Source organism: Phyllobates terribilis, unplaced genomic scaffold, assembly GCF_046119375.1.
Source record: "Phyllobates terribilis strain yellow unplaced genomic scaffold, ASM4611937v1 Scaffold_4__5_contigs__length_816908805, whole genome shotgun sequence".
Lineage (NCBI taxonomy): Eukaryota > Metazoa > Chordata > Amphibia > Anura > Dendrobatidae > Phyllobates > Phyllobates terribilis.
In genome coordinates this window covers 443,923,119-443,940,677 of record NW_027362764.1, presented here as the reverse complement: position 1 = coordinate 443,940,677, position 17,559 = coordinate 443,923,119, and positions in this window count along the sequence as shown.

Genomic DNA, 17,559 nt, shown 5'->3' with positions numbered 1-17,559 from the left:
CCCCTACCCCAAGCTTTTTAAGAGAATCATATATGGCGTGCCAGGAGACTCTATGGAATGCTTTCTCAGCATCCAACGAGAGTATCTAATTTCAAATTTTTAACTGCATCTAGCCCAGGAAATACTTTGTGCCTAGTAGCAGTGTCTGCTAGTCAGCGGATTATCCCGGCTGTTAAGCAAGCTACACCACCTGTAGTTTGGACACTTAATTTTTTCAAAGGAAATGCTTCGGGACCACGGGATACTCAGTGAAGAGCATCAGGAGGCACCCCAAGGCATAGGGGCTGGGACTGGCAGTAGGATGCCTTGCGGTGGACAGCCGAGCTCGATCCTTATAAAATCTTTTTAACTGCAGCAGCTTTAGTGGACGCTACTGGAGCTGGAATTACGCGGCTGCTGGCATGAGACTTTCCCTCCAATAGATCCTTGTAAATGGATTTAAAGTGTATTCATTCAAATTAGAGAGACAATTTAAATTAAAAAGCTTAGAGCTGCCTCCACCACAGGGGGGCTCGCTCGACCCACCAGCGGACAGGCACCAGTGTTGGGAGAGGGGGGCTGGCCGTCAGGGTTCACCGCGGCTCTGGCACAAACCCGGCGACACGGAGGTGGCACGGGCAGGAGCGGACTGAACGTGTCGGCTTCTCATTTTTTGGATTTTAGAAGGGCATGACATGCCTATATCTGTGTCTCCCCCTCCTTTTACTCCTCCACCTCTTTTCTTTTTGCATGACTATATGTACTTGTCACTTTTCCATGTGTTAGTTGTGTCTTCTGAGCAGTTTGTCAGCTTTTGGACACCTTTGAAGGTGTTTTCTATGTGTTTCTATGTGTTTTTGTTTGCCTGCCATTGGTTTTAACGGTGTTCGAAGGTGTTCGACGAACAGTTCGACGAACAGTTGGCGAACACACGGGTGTTCGACGAACCTAACCGAACTCGAACACTACGGGGGTGGCTCAACACTAGTCAGGACCATTATAATCAATTGCCCCTATGGTGAATATGCCTGAATGCTGTTTTGCAGGGTATGTTCAGACACAAGTCCAGATGGGACTACTGAACTTTGAACAGAATGCAATGTGAAAGCATCCTAACATTTCTGGCTAGGTTCACCTTTCAGCTACTGTGAATCACTGAAAGAAATGCAAGTACCACTTACCAAAAATTGCCACATTTTTGCACAATAAAGAGGTGCATAATAAGACTAGCAGTAGTTTTATGCTAGAATTTTTGCAGAAACTGTTGATAAGTCAGAGCCATAGACTTTTGATTTACTATTTGCTCATAGTCACAGTGAGGCATTGCTTTCAATCACAATCAGGACTGAAAAGCTCTAATTAGTGAGAATTTCTCAGTTATATAAGAGATTATGCTATATTCATGAGAAAACAAATAGTGCAGAAAAATGTCAGCTTTGCTGGTTTCACACCTGGGGATTATATCAAATATTGGTATAAATACAAGCAGTACTTCACATGAGAAGGTCAGCAACTTACTTTTCGCAAAATATGAACCATTGCCGGCACCCACCAGACTTTAAAATGCTTTTTTTCTGTAATTAATTATTATTTTTATAATATGTGCTAAACAGCAAGTTCAGATGTAGAACAGACTGAACATATACAACTGTTTTATAATAGCAAATATATGTTTGGGGAATACAAATCTTTTTTTAAATTATTTTCCAATAGACAATATTAGAAATATACATTTATTTTAGCATCCCTTAACATCACAAGACATAGTTATAAACAATACAAGTTGATAAACTTGGTATTGTAGATTTGGGTCACTGTGCATCAACCAGTTTTAGCCAGAATTCCAGAGTAAACCTGTTTTAAAATTTCACAGATATTTTTATGCAACCCATAGTTTTGGCATTTTTAACACCAAGAAGTATCAAAAACAAAACAGCTTTATTTAAAATATAACATACCAAAAAAAGATAAAAAATGCAGTGCCAAAAATGTGATTAAAATGTGTTTAAGACCCCCTTCACATGTCAGTGTCTCCAGTATGTGTGATGACAGTTTTCACATGTACTGCAGACACTTACACACGTTGACCAATTCAAATGTATGGGTCTGGGCACATGTCAGTGTGTTCATGTGCAAAACATGTAGACATGTCCATTTGTTTCTGGCAGCATGGTCCGCAATATGTCCAGCACACGTGCACACTGATGACACACGGATGACATGATGACACGCACCGGCATCTAGGAAAAGCAGTACAGTCAGCGCTGTTCCCAGGCGCCAGGTGCTGAATCCTACTCTCTTCATCATCTTCTGGTCTTCCTGTGATTAGCGCGACCAGGTGACACTGATAAGAGATGGAGTCAGCACACCCATCTGTAAATAGCGCATATTAAATAAATTAATTTAAAAAAAATCCGTAGTGTCCCCCTTAATCTTACTAAACAGACGAGGTAAAGCAGACAGCTGGAAACTGTTGTTATTATTCTGGGAAGGGGCCAATAGCCATAACGGTTCCAAGCCTATTAAGAACAGCTCACAACTGTTTTCTTAGCCTTTACTGGTTATTAAAAAGTCGGGATCCCAAAAAAATTATGTGGTGTCAACGTGCCCAACTTGCCAACACACCAAGGTAAGTGGGAAGAGCTGCGGCTAAGCGCCAAAATTGGTGCATCTAATGGATGTGCCATTTCTAGGGCGGCTGAAGGCTGGTGTTTAGCCTTTGCTGGTTTTAAAAATATGGAGGACCCTACATCACTTATGTTGACAAAAATGTGTCATCGGTAGATGAATGGACAAATGAATAAATTACAAAACTTCTATCATTTTAAATACATGCAGCACTCCGATGACACACAGACCCATAGACTTGTATTGGCCCTTTTCATGTGTGCTGTCAGAAAAAATGAATATGTCTCCGTGAGTTTTGCCCAGACACACAGTCTGTCAAAAATCATGGACATGTGAATAACACCATTGATTATAAAGGGTACATGTTCTATCCATGAAAAAATTGATAGAAGATGTAAGTGCAACATATACAGTACATCTGAATAAGGCTTTACTTAGAGTTGCCAATGTACGTTAATAGTGGGTACATAGAGAAAAATTTGTTTTTCTGTATAATATTGTGTATAATATTGTGTACTCTGAAGATATTGAACTCACTTGTCAGTATTTCCATCTAGGTCTGATTACTTTGCTGCTTTGGTGTTAAAATACATTATTGATTCAAGATTTTTGCATGTTCTGGTAATGGCTCACAGATGTTAGGAGTGGGAAGTTAATGAACTGCAGATTAAGCTCTGGAACTGAATATCATGTTATAAAATTGTGTGCCATAAAGTTTATAAAATCTATTTAAGTACCATGTCACAAAACACACAGTCAATAGATAATCAATCATCCTTTCAAACTAAAACAATTTGAATAATTTACGCAGTATTAACTAATAGCAATCTATTATAATCATGAGAAGAAACATGTCATTTACATTTTCTCGGTAGGGGGGTTATAACACTTAATGTGTGTTTTCAGAATGTTTAATATCCTACATATGGTATATAAATATAGCATAACACTTTTGAATGAAGAGTAATATCAGGATCATTTTGAAATTTGACAGTAAAATATTATAAAAGTGGTCTTCTGGTATATCATCATGAGTGTGTCTTTGATTCTTGTCAGCCTGACTATTTTTGAAGGCAGCCTGTCACCTCCAAAAACACTATTTACCTGCAAATATAGGGTTAATCTGCAGTTAAATTGCATTTAAATCTTGTTAATTGGAGAAGGTCCTCCAAAGAGAAAATTAAGTTTTATTCTCACTACAGCCACTTCCAGTCATTGAAGTGGTGCAGGGAGCTGTAAAAATCGCCTCTCACTACACAGTGAGCGTGGCTGTAATCATTCACCTGAATTTTGATTGACAATCTAATCTACACAAATATTCTGAAGAGCTGCAGGGACTGATTGCATACAAACTCTATAGTGAGAAGTGACTGTAACTTCTCTCTCTACAGCTCTGATGATTAAAAGCAAGCGGCTGCAGGGAGGATGAAACTTTGTTTTCTCCCTATAGCCACTCATAGAAAGCTGGCCAAACAGGATTTAAATGCTATTTACGTGCAGGTAAATAGCACTCTATTTGCAGGTAAATATCATTTCTAGACGATTCATGTTCCCGTTAAACATTTCTCAGAGATCTTAAAGACTCAATCATGTTCTACAATGTACGGAGCATAACTGTCCTCATCACTCATAGAAAGTAATGGTCATAGTCAGAAATATTGGGTACATATAATATTGAAAGATCAATGCTATAATGGGAAGAGGTGCTTGATCTAACTCCTAAATTATCCTTGTCCGAATCACAAACACTGTCCCAAATCTTTCTTATTCATAGTGTATTTAGGACACTAAATATCCTATTTAAAATTAGTATAAGAGTGGACAACACGTGTCCAAGATGCGGGAAAAATAACGTTCACTTAATGCACATGATGTGGGAGTGTGTAAACATTGGGAACTATTTGAAGGGGGCAGTTGACTTAATAAAATCTGTGTTTAGAATCCATATATAGTTGGAACCCAAAATCTGCATACTCGGTCTGTAAGAGGAGGGGCTGGATTCGTATTCCCCTATAGCTATAGCTATCACCCAAGTGCTATTTCAAGCTAGGAAACTATTAGCACTACACTGGATAGAACAATCTCCCCAAACAATAGAAGAATTGAAGTCCAGAAGAAATAATGTCTTATGTATGAAAAGAGGAACATATATTAAAAGAAACGCCCTCAAATTTTTAATAAAGATATGGGAACAATTGTTAACTACTCAGTGGAATTGCATCGGAAAGCCTTCTCAGAAACACTATGAAAGACCGTCTGTACATCTCCTAGTCATAAACCTGTAAAATCTCCTAACTCATCTCAAGTCCCTAACTCCCATACCCAAAGTGTTAAATGTTGGGAATCAAAAGGGTCCTAGATAATTATATGTAAATGCTATAATTCTCCGTATTTTAATTCAATATACAAGCAGTCAGATGGTATTCATTTATATTTGTATTCATATATGTAGATTGTAGTATGCGAATGACAATACCTACAATGAATGTTACTATGAACCGGTTGTTAATTGGTTGGCAATGACTTATGTTTTGTATTTGTGTGTTTCTTTTCTTTAGTTTTGATTGTTTCTAAATACAAAATTAAAATGTGTATGTCGTTACATTTCACAATAAAAAATTATCTGATTGAGAAAATCAATGCTAGTCACATACATTATACGGTATTAATAAGATTAATGACACAATTTAAGATTTGAAACCATTTCACAAACTAAATATTGGATGCAAAACTATTAGTATGTGTTATGATTTTACGATTTAGTGGAAAGTCTGAGTCAATTGAGGAAAATGCAAAGATTCTCTTCTCTTTGTGATATTTTTGAGTCTTTGTGATGTACCATTCCTCAGGCCTTATGTAGGTATAACACAATGTACAGGTATTATCTAAATGGCTTGATTAATAAGAAAATTTAGCATGTATGGAAAGATAACAAGCTGTTAAGTCCAATGACGATTGAGAAAAATAATTGGCTTTTTTTAATGATAGAAATGTCTTACAATTATAGCAATTAGAATATTTCCTTATATAACAATGTCTGTCAATGTCATACAGCTTTCCCATAATTAGCTGCATTCATTTTAATTTTAAGATATCTGAAAATCTTTCAAAATATCAGTTCTTAAAATAAAAAGATCTTCTTGATGTTATAGAAACGTACTATGTTGCCACTAGAGATGAGCAGATCAATCCACAAAGATTGAGTTGGAGTTGAATTTCGTGGTTCCATGCAAATTCGAAAACTCTATAATTAAGTTTGTGACGATCATAACAAAAATGTGCCCAACACCATTTAACACTGCTGAAGACTTAGTGATCATGCTAATGGCAAGGGGTGCAGGCATGTGGGCTTCCACAGTAAGCAGTTCATAAGGCCTAGCCCAGACAATCAGGAGGGGGAAGCGGAATTTTCAAAACCCGTATAAAAGAAAGAGGCCAACTGGGAAACATCATTTTATGTCTGTATCATGAAAGAATAGAAGGTCGGAGCACACAGCATAAGGATAGATAAAGACCTAATGTGATTCTGATGTAATACTTCAGTGCTGATGTACCAGACTGAAAATAAGAGTGACGGTATCAGTCTGTGAATAGAAAGCCAAGATTCAAGTGATATGTAACGGAACTGCCATAGCTGAATAGTTACTCAGTCTGACTGTGAATTAATAAATTGGTTATATAGTGCATTGACAATCTCTTAATATCTGCATTTTTTTACACATTACAAGCAGGGAGGATCAGTATTAAACCTCGCTTTATAGAGAGGAGAGGATTGAGATCGATTCAAATTTTCTGTAATCCACATTTTCACATGAATTTGAACAATCTTCATTAAGATTTGAGGATCACAATTGCAAAAAAATATACCGAGCGTCATTTCACATATGTTATACACTCAGTGAATGATGGGCTATTGGCGTCTGGCTTGACAGACATTCAAGGGGCTATCACAGGCAGTATATTATATAGGGACCTGCCAAAGGACTTCATTTTATGTCTGTACTGTATAGGGATAGGAGTGCTCGGAGCACACAGGATAGAGATAGATAAAGGCCGCTTGCAATTGTGATGTAGTACTTGAGTGCTGATGTACCAGATTACGCAATTGATAGTCTCAGTCTGTGAATAGAAATCCAAGATTCAAGTGATATACAGGGAACTGTTGCAGCAGTCTCTTAATCAACATTCAGTGTGTGATTGTGAATTACTACATCTGTGATAAACAATAGACACCAATAAATCAAATGGGCAAAACTGACCTAGAATACACCAAAATAAATGAAGGCAAAAAACAACTATAAGACCCAAAGTTGAAAAATTGCCAATACTTTAATGAAATACATATTAAAAAATACATACAATAGTAATAAAAGCAAGACACACCACAGATGAAAAAAGTGGTGGGGTGCCTGGACCCAAAATGTGTATAAGCTGACAACTATGTCATACAGATAGCTAACATAAGCATATGATTAATAATCAATACAAAACACGGTATTCAATATCTCGAGCAATGGAGAACACATATATATACTTATCACAGAGAGTAATAACAATCCATAAATATATGCATTAGTAATTAGCAGATAGCCTCTGTTGGTCCAATATCCCAGTACAGTCACATATATAAATATCAATGCCCAAAAGGACTAGGCGTGGTCTTGGTGTGGTGGGTGCCTGGACCTCTGACCTGAGCTCATTGGTAACTATGGTTATAACTCAGTCTTTTTTATAGTCCTTTTGGGCATTGATATTTATATATGTGACTGTACTTGGATATTGGACCAACAGAGGCTATCTGCTAATTACTAATGCATATATTTATGGATTGTTATTACTCTCTGTGATAAGTATATATATTTCTTCTCCGTTGCTCGAGATATTGTATACCGTGTTTTGTATTGATTATTAATCATATGCTTATGTTAGCTATCTGTATGACATAGCTGTCAGCTTATACACATTATGGGTCCAGGCACCCCACCACTTTTTTCATCTGTGGTGTGTCTTGCTTTTATTATTATTGTATGTATTTTTTAATATGTATTTCATTAAAGTATTGGCAATTTTTCAACTTTGGGTCTTATAGTTGCTTTTGCCTTCATTTATTTTGGTGTGATCTGTGATAAACAGCAGAAACAGTACATTAATAACTGCTTTATTTTTTTTATTTTCACACAGTGACAACAAGAAATGGTAGTATTAAACCACACATTTCAGATTTTGCTGGCTGTTGCTGCAAGGTCTATGCGTGTAGCTACATAGCGACCTCTTTATTTAGGATTAAGCTTTTTTGTCAAGAGTGGGAGAATTTTGAATCAAAAATGGATTAAGTTTGTTAATAAAGTTTGCAAAAAAATAAAAATTATACTTTTGTCCAAAATGTATGCTATACCCAAACATGACATGGGCAACAGACGTGGCAGGGTAATAGAAAAATAGCTCTATTATCAACGATAAGAATGTGGTTGCTGCTAGCAACAGCTCTAACACTACCAGTAGAACTGGCAATAAACTGTCCCGGCAGAAGCAGTACCAAACGCAAGTCATATTTGGCCTCTTCTGCAAACTTTGGCAAGCGCATTAGCAAGGAAGGAGTGGAGGTCATATTGGAATATATGTCCCATTGCTTATCTCAATCACAGCAAGATGATATAGCCTCTGACAGCAACACCATGAGCTTAAGTCAACTTTTTGCTCAGTCCACCTCCTCTGTCGCCATAACAGTTTATGCTGAGAAGAGAGAAATTTTCAATCCATTAATGACATCTATTTCTATTCTGCCCCCAAATCTCCTAATCCACAGTACCCTGGGGGATAAGGAACTTACTACCAAAGAAAAACTTTTTCCTGTTCTATTTTGTAAAACATGAACAGTTCGCCTTTGTTCTCTGAATACATGTTACTGGAAGAGATGGATAACATGCCAATCTGTGTTCTAGGCATTGTGAGCCGAGGTAGTCGTGACACTGTTTGTGGTAATAGCACTCTGAGCCAGCGCAAACCTTGGGATGTGAATCAAGGAGTGGCAAGAAGTGCTGTCTATTTCACACACAGAGGCACATGTGAGGCGAAATATGGATAACGATGAAGATGATGATTCTGTGTTAGACAAAATGTGGACACCAAATAGGGGTGATGATTAGTTGAGGTCATCAGAGGAGGTTGCTGGCATCAATGATACATAGCTCAGACATTGAGCGTTAAAATTTCCCTCTGGGGTCAAATTAGCTTTTCCTGCAGTCAACACGGGAGCAGGTAATGATACACATTCTATTAATGGAGGAGGCTTTATATTGCGGTGTCTTGTAATGCTAGTGGCGATCTACATGGGTGTCAGGGAAATATTGAGAAATATTGAAAATATTTCTTCTTCCCTGACATAGATATTAAGAGGATATAAAGAAGTCTCTTTCTCCCAGACTCCTCATTCCCTCTCACCACTCCCCTATAGTATTTGTCCAGAGATGACAATCTACAATGTCTCCTATGCAAATTAACACTTCAGGCAGATGACTGTATGCCAGTCTCAGCACACAAGTAAAGTGTCTAGGTAGACAAATACTGGCACAAGAGAGGTGTTACAGAACCCATTTAGCATGCAAATGTGTTGTCCTCTGACACAGAGAGGAGGACATAGCTTGTTAAGTTCAAAGGCACTCACAAATTTTTAAGACAATTACCCAGCTGCAGACTGCAGTATTTTCAGAGCCTATATGAAATATGGAATAACTAAAGTTCCATGTGTCCAATAATAATGAGACCTATATTTTTAGTGGCAGGGTCAGCCAAGGAACCATATGCTTATGTTTTCATTTCTGTAAGCACCTTTGGGAGCGGTAATGCAAAAGTATCAGATTAGCAGATCACAACTACATCATGCTTGGTCACTAAAGAAAGGTAAAATCATAGTAGAAAATATGGTACTGCTTTTGAGCTTCTGGGATCAACCAGCGATAAGTTATCCCAAAAAACTGATTTTTAATAGAAAAATGAAGGGAGTAGCCCAAGCCCACATGATGTCATTGCAAGGATGTGTGGGCTGATCTTCCCCTTCGGCATAAGAGAACCAACGGAGGATTGATCAATACTCATTGCCAAGGGGGAAAAGATACTATAAGAAACGGGTCACGTTTGATAAAGTTCACATCAAATTGGGGAGCCACTCCTCCACTTATATTGAATCGACTTAGCGATCTTATAGTTAGTTTCTTCCTTAATTGTTATTATTTTGTGTAATTGGTTATGTATTGTATTGTCTCCTTTTGTAAAATCTTTTGTATATTTTTCCTAAACACTGCCTCCCTTTTGGATTAAATATAACATTTAATTGTTCTGTTTTTTTGGTCCTGTAATCATTCCCTTCCCCGAAGCCATATGCTACCACAATGCAGGCACCCGGCCAGGCCTGTATTATATTTCAAACTCGGCCAGTGGTGGCAGTGAATAATATTAATAATCGGGCTATCGTGAAGCTGACAGTGAACATATGGATGGCGTAAACACATATTCCATGAGTTGGAATCCAGAGGTGTGACGCCGTATGCTCACTGGTTGCTTGCCGATACCTGTGTAGTGAGTAGTGGGGACCGTGTGCTCGCGGATCCCTGATGAAATCCTGACAGAGTGACGGCATGCTGAGGTTTTGTTTGATGTCCTTTGTGTCATCTCTGAGGAATACCTGCCAATGGACTTTTTGTGTGTGAATTCTTTTCCACCTTGCTAGAGGACAATATTGCATTGTAGAGGCTGTGTTCATTGAAAATAAGCCTGCTACATCTAAAAGGAAATACATCACTTAGCACATGTAATGGCATCATGTGGAGAAAGCAAACTAATCAGCAAGATAAGCAAGACTTAAGCCCCCGTCTCACATAGCGATATCGCTAGCGAGATCGCTGCTGAGTCACGGTTTTGGTGACTCACCAGCGACCTCACCAGCGATGTCGCTATGTGTGACACTTTGCAGCGATCAGGCCCCGGCTGTGAGGTCGCTGATCGCTGCAAAGTGTACTGGACCATTTTTTGGTCGTTGGCCTCCCGCTGGCCAGCACACATCGCTGTGTGTTACCAGCGGGACCAACGATCTGGCTGGTAACCATGATAAACAGCGGGTTACTAGAGGCACACGCGCACTTAGTAACCCGCTGTTTACCATGGATACCACTCTGCTACGGTGCGCGGAGGTTACCGTTCACCTTAGCAGAGTCGTATCCATGATAAACATCGGGTTACTAAGTGCGCGTGTGCCCCTAGTAACCCGATGTTGATCATGGATACGACTCTGCTAAGGTGAACGGTAGCCTCCGCGCACCGTAGCAGAGTGGTATCCATGGTAAACAGCGGGTTACTAGGGGCACACGCGCACTTAGTAACCCGATGTTTACCATAGTTACCAGCCTGCTCCTGCTTAAGCAGCAGGCTGGTAACGGGAGCAGGACATCGTGGAACGATTCTTTCCACGATATCGCTGCTCCCCTGATCGCTGGTGAGCCTGCCTGTTTGACAGCTCACCAGCGATGTATTAACGATGCAGCAACGATCCCTGACAGGTCGTATCGTTGTTGGGATCGCTGCTGCATCACTTAGTGTGACGGGGCCTTTATTCTGTCCTCCTTCTCTTTGTGATCATCTTTCTGGTAACCAGTCAACCCACATATAGGGACTTGTTGTCATATGCCCCATCATCCTCATCACCTACTGCTTTCCATAAACTTCCTGCTATAACTCTATTGCATTGTCTATTCTCATTTTGTGTTCCCAATAAAAATGTGTTTAATTGTCTAATTAAATGGAAATTGTAGTCCTATGAGTCCAAATTCACCACAATTCATGCCAGACCACCTGGATTGTATTGCCTTATGCAAACGAATAGTGTGTATTCTGGTTTAATGGAAGATATGTAGCCGCCAATATTTATTACACTAAAAAGCCATCACTTTTGGTTTGGGCATAAAATGCAAAACTTTTCAGCAGCAAAATTTATCTTCTTATGTTTATCAATTTTTCAATAGTGCATACAACTCAACTTCTTTCTAATTTTGGGTTAAAATTAAATATTATTGTGAATGCATCTGGAGTGAATTTCCAGTTAACACCCTGATCAAGATTGAGAAAAAAGACAAAATTATCAAATCAATTATCAAACCAAAAATATTTCTTAAAATAAATTTTCTTTAAAAACATATATTTTTTCAAAAACTGTTTCAGAATTTTTCTGGGCTATGAGAATTGGCTTATGAGCAGGAAAATCTGTGTTCCCTAATAAATTAAACTTTCATACATAGGACAGTTGCAGACCACCACAGATCACCCCTCTCTGCTCACTGCAAAGTCAATACTTACCTGCATGTGTAGCTCCTGGACAGAGTAGGTCAGAAAGGGAAAAATTGTCTGAAATTATTAAGCCAAAATTCTTTGAGTTCCTGAAGTGAAATTTCCTTTCAATAATTATCATTGGACATACCAACTGTCTGCCTAACTGTCCGTTGTTTGTCTTCTACATTGTTCTTCTATCACCTTTCCTCATGGTACATGCTCAGCCAGACATCCATTCCTTGTCCATAATTTCATCAATACTGTAGTCCTGCTCCCATGGCTGCTGTTTCTGGCCATAAAGTGCCACACATCTCCTTACCTACCTTGTCTTAACTTTCTACCATCCTGCTCCAACTGCAGCCTTGCCAGCTATACATTGTCGCGGGTGTGTCAGATGTGACAGACTATCACCCTGCAGTTGGCTGCAGAAGAACTCTTCGTTTGGCATTACAGACACCTTCTTAGCTGTTTCACTCTAGGACCCAGTGGCTACCTCCTTCCTGCTCTAATTGACACCCTTGCCTGGGTGTTTAAATAGTTTCACTTTGCTACAGGGCATTGCCGCTGATATTCACATGTTTCCTTGTGAAAGCTTGGAGCGAGTGCAGTCTGTTTACTTCCTCTCTGGTGCTAAAATCACGTGTTTGTTATCTCTCTGAAGTTGGCTCAAGCTAAGTTATCTTTCCCCCATGTCTGTCTATCTTGTTGTCTTTAGTTGTTAGTGGGGATCGACTAGTGTTCATCCCCCCCTTCCTTATCCGGGGCCAAGCACTAGGGAATTACAGTAATAGGTTCCTGTGCGGCGATTTGTGAAGAACCAATATAGAGATGGTAGGGGAGACAGGGTGATATCAGATCAGACTAGGATGTCTCCACTCACTCCTTTCCCTAGAGTCTGGGCTCCCTTCCCCTCTTTCCTTTATGTTACACTTAGTCTTTCAAACACCTTGCGTGACATACATCTCTTTGCTGCCCACTATACTTCATAGTGCTAAAGCGTACTGATGATGACCAGGCTGCCATTGTTGGCCCTAAAAGGCCACACATCTCCATATCTATGCTGCTTCTGCTGCAGCTACTGTAAAGCATTACCAGCCATGCATCTCCGAGTTTCCCACTGTTTCATATAGTACTGTACAGTACTACTGTTTCTGTACTACTAATACTGGGAAATGTACTTTCTTTTTGGAACACAAAAATGAAGCATCTCTAAAAATATAGGCTCATTTTTTGAAAGGCTTCATGACAACAAGCCATAGCTTGATTAAAAACATTTGTAATTGCTGGAATTAGCAAACATATTGCATACCTCAAAAAAGTATCATTTTTGAATTCTTGTTGAGAAACAATAACTCCTTCATGTTCAAAACAGCACATCTGTTTTGTTTCCCTTATAAAAGAGAAAATATTTTGAAGGCTTAAGAAAAATGTATAACTTCTTAATTTAGCAAAGTGCTATGCTTTTTATACTTCCCAAAAAGGGATTATTTTTGCACCCCAATGTGTTAAAATGCCACAGAATTCTCTGTTTGCACTATCTGTGTATAAACAAGAGCACTGCAGTCATCTGCCCCCAAATAGGGATAATTTGTGGACCTCTTTACAATACATCGACAAAGTTGAAAACTGTTGTATGTGGGTAAATAGGATACAGGCACCACTGCTTACCAGTAGTTTTTCCTTGGCCAGATAGTTTGAGATCACTGGTACATTAATATGACCAGAGTCGGAGTGGTGTGCTTAGGGCCCACCAGGGGAATTGACTCTAGGGGCCCACACTACAGCTACTTTAAATGGTTTTATAACTTGTTAATTTTTCGTCCTCTCTCACTAAAATATATGCATTTTAGCAAACTATACAGTGTGCAAAATAACTGTAATGTGCAATGCACTATCTAAAAGTGTTTTTTGTTAAAATGGAAGAAACACAAGATGACTGTCAATCTTCCTCGGTCTTGGGCTCTATGCAAGATCTCGCCTTGTGGGGTAAGGATGTTTCGGAAAAAGGTCAGAAATCTGCCCAGAACTACATGGGAGGACCTGGTAAATAACCTGAAGAGAGCTGAGACCACAGTCTCAAACATTACCATTAGTAACACACTACGCCGTCATGGAATAAAATCCTGCAGGGCACGCAAGGTTCCCCTGCTCATGCCAGCAAATGTTTAGTCCCATTTCAAGTTCACCAATGACCATCTGGATGATCCAGAGGAGGCACCGGAAAGGGTCATGTGGTCAGATGAGACCAAAATATAACTTTTTGTTATCAACTCCACTAGCCGTGTTTGGATTAAGAAGGATGAGTACAATCCCAAGAATACCATCCCAACCGTGAAGCATGGTGGGAGAGACATCATAATTTGGGGGTGCCTTTCTCCAAAGGGGATAGAACAACTGCACCATTCTGAAGGGAGCATGGATGGAGTCATGAGATTTTGGCCAACAGCCTCCTTCCCTCAGTAAGAGTATTGAAGATGGGTCATGGCTGGGTCATCCAGCATGACAATGACCCAAAACACACAGCAAGGGCTACTAAGGAGTGGCTCCATAAGAAGAATTTCAAGGTCCAGGAGTGACCTAGCCAGTCTCCAGACCTGAATACAATAGAAAATCTTTGGAGGGAGCTGAAAAGCAATGTTGCCCAGCGACAGCCCCAAAACCTGAAAGATCTGGAAACCATCTGTATGGAGGAGTGGGCTAAAATCCCTGCTGCAGTGTGTGCAAACTAGGTCAAGAACTACAGGAAATATCTGACTTCCGTAATTGCAAACAAAGGTTTCTGTACCAAGTACCAAGTTCTGTTTTTCTATTGTATAAAATACTTATTTCATGCAATAAAATGCTAATTAATTATGTAAAAATCATACAGTGTGATTTTCTGGATTTTTTTTAGATTCTGTCTCTCACAGTTGAAGTGTACCTATGATAAAAATTGCAGACATCTCAGTTCTTTGTAGGTTGGAAAACTTGCAAAATCGGCATTATATCACATACTTAGCTTCCCCACTGTATAATGCCGGGTGCATTATATACAATGTCAAAGTCAGAGTAAAATCCTTCAAGTGTACTGGACTTCTCTTTAGGTCATGGCCCCACTCTCAGTATTTGGTCAGTAATTTTTCTCATCCAAGGGTTAAAGCGATGTCCCATGTTTCTTTTTTCAAATATATTTATTTAGCTCCAAAAACTGCTGTGCAAAAACGCATCAAAAATGCATGCAAAAAAGCACCAAAAATGCTTTTTTTTCTGCAGCAAAGTGAATGAGAAAAGTGAACTGTCATGCAAACGTTAAGTATTTTTTGACTTGCAGATTTGGTGCAGAAAATAATCATCAGCATGTAAATTTTTTATGCGTTTTTGCCGCATTTTTTGCTTGCGTTTTTACAGTGCATTCAATGGGTGAAAAACACAGGAAAAACGCACCAAAGTGAAAATAGAAAATAATCTTCAGCAAGTCAATTCTCTGTGCATTTTTTCCTGCATTTTTCACTCATTGAATGCACTGAAAAAATGCAGGCAAAATCGCGACAAACACGTGACAAAATCATGTTAAAAATGCAAGCAAAAAAACACATCAATATTGCGGCAAAAATGCAGGCAATAAACGCATCAAATTGTGGCAAAAACAAAGGCGATAAAACACATCAAAATCACGGCAAAATCGCAGGGATTTAAACTCATCAAAATTGCGACAAAATTTTGACAAAAACACATTAAAAATTGCATCAAAATGGCTGCAAAAACACAAGCAATAAATAAATCCAAATTGCAGCAAAATGGTGGCAAAATCACAGGCAAGAAAATGCATCAAAATTGCAGGCAATAAAACCCCACAAAATCACGTCAAAATCGCTTAAAAAACACAGGCAATAAAACGCATCAAACCGCAGAAAAAATACAGGCAATAAAATCGAGGCAAAAATGCAGGAAATAAAATCACGGCAAAAATGCAGGCAATAAAACACATCAAAATCGCGGCAAAATCACAGACAATAAAACGCATCAAAGTCGCGGCAAAATCAAAGGCAAAAAAACGTATAAAAAATGCAGGCAATAAAACACATGAAAATCACAGCAAAATCGAGGCAAAAACACAGGCATTAACCCCTTAACCGCCGAGGGTGGTTTGCACGTTAATGACCAGGCCAATTTTTACAATTCTGACCACTGTCACTTTATGAGGTAATTACTCTGGAACGCTTCAACGGATCCCCCTGATTCTGAGACTGTTTTTTCATGACATATTGTACTTCATGATTGTTGTAAAATTTCTTTGATATCATTTGCATTTATTTGTGAAAAAAACGGAAATTTGGCGAAAATTTGGAAAATTTTGCAATTTTCAAAATTTGAATTTTTATGCCCTTAAATCAGAGAGATATGTCACACAAAAGAGTTAATAAATAACATTTCCCACATGTCTACTTTACATCAGCACAATTTTGGAACAAAAATTTTTTTTTGTTAGGGAGCTATAAGGGTTAAAAGTTGACCAGCGATTTCTCATTTTTCCAACAAAATTTACAAAACCATTTTTTTAGGGACCACATCACATTTGAAGTCACTTTGAGAGGTCTTTATGACAGAAAATACCCAAAAGTGACAGCATTCAAAAACTGCACCCCTCAAGGTGCTCAAAACCACATTCAATAAGTTTATTAACCCTTCAGGTGCTTCACAGGAATTTTTGGAATGTGGAAGAAAAAAATGAACATTTAACTTTTTTCACAAAAATGTTACTTTAGACCCAATTTTTTTAATTTTCACAGGGGTAACAAGAAAAAATGGACCCCTAAATTTGTTGTGCAATTTCCCCTGGGCACGCAGATACCCCATATGTGGGGAAAAAACACTGTTTGGGCGCACGACAGGGCTCGGAAGGGAAGGAGCACCATTTGACTTTTTGATTGTAAAATTTGCTTGAATAATTAGCGGACGTCATGTTGCGTTTGGAGAGCCCCTGTGTGCCCAAACATTAGAGCTCCCCCACAAGTGACCCCATTTTGGAAACTAGACCCCCCAAGGCACCTATCTAGATGCATATTGAGCACTTGGGACCCCCAGGTGCTTCACAAATTGATTCGTAAAAATGAAAAAAAAAACATTTTTTGCACTTTTACATAATAAAAGCAATTTTATAGAAAAAAATATTTTTTAGCATAGCTTCATTCTGAGAGCTATAACTTTTTTATTTTTCGGCTAATGGAGCTGTATGGTGGCTTGTTTTTTGTGGGATGAGATGACGTTTTCAGCGGTACCATTTTTATTTATATTTGTCTTTTTGATCGCGTGTTATTCCACTTTTTGTTTAGCAGTATGGTGATAAAGCATTGTTTTTTGCTTCGTTTTTTTTTTTACCGTGTTCACTGAAGGGGTTAACTAGTGGGACAGTTTTATAGGTCGGGTTGTTCTGGATGCGGCGATACCAAATATGTGTACTTTTATTTTTATTTTTTTATAATAATATTTATTGATGGGTACATTATATTTTTATTTTTGGTGGATTATTTTTTTTCTTTTTTTTTTTTTTTATATTTTTACAATTTTTTTTTCCACTTTCTGATACTTTTAATACTTTATTACTTTGTCAAACTATCGGACTTTCACTTTTTTTTCTCTGATCGCCTGCATGGC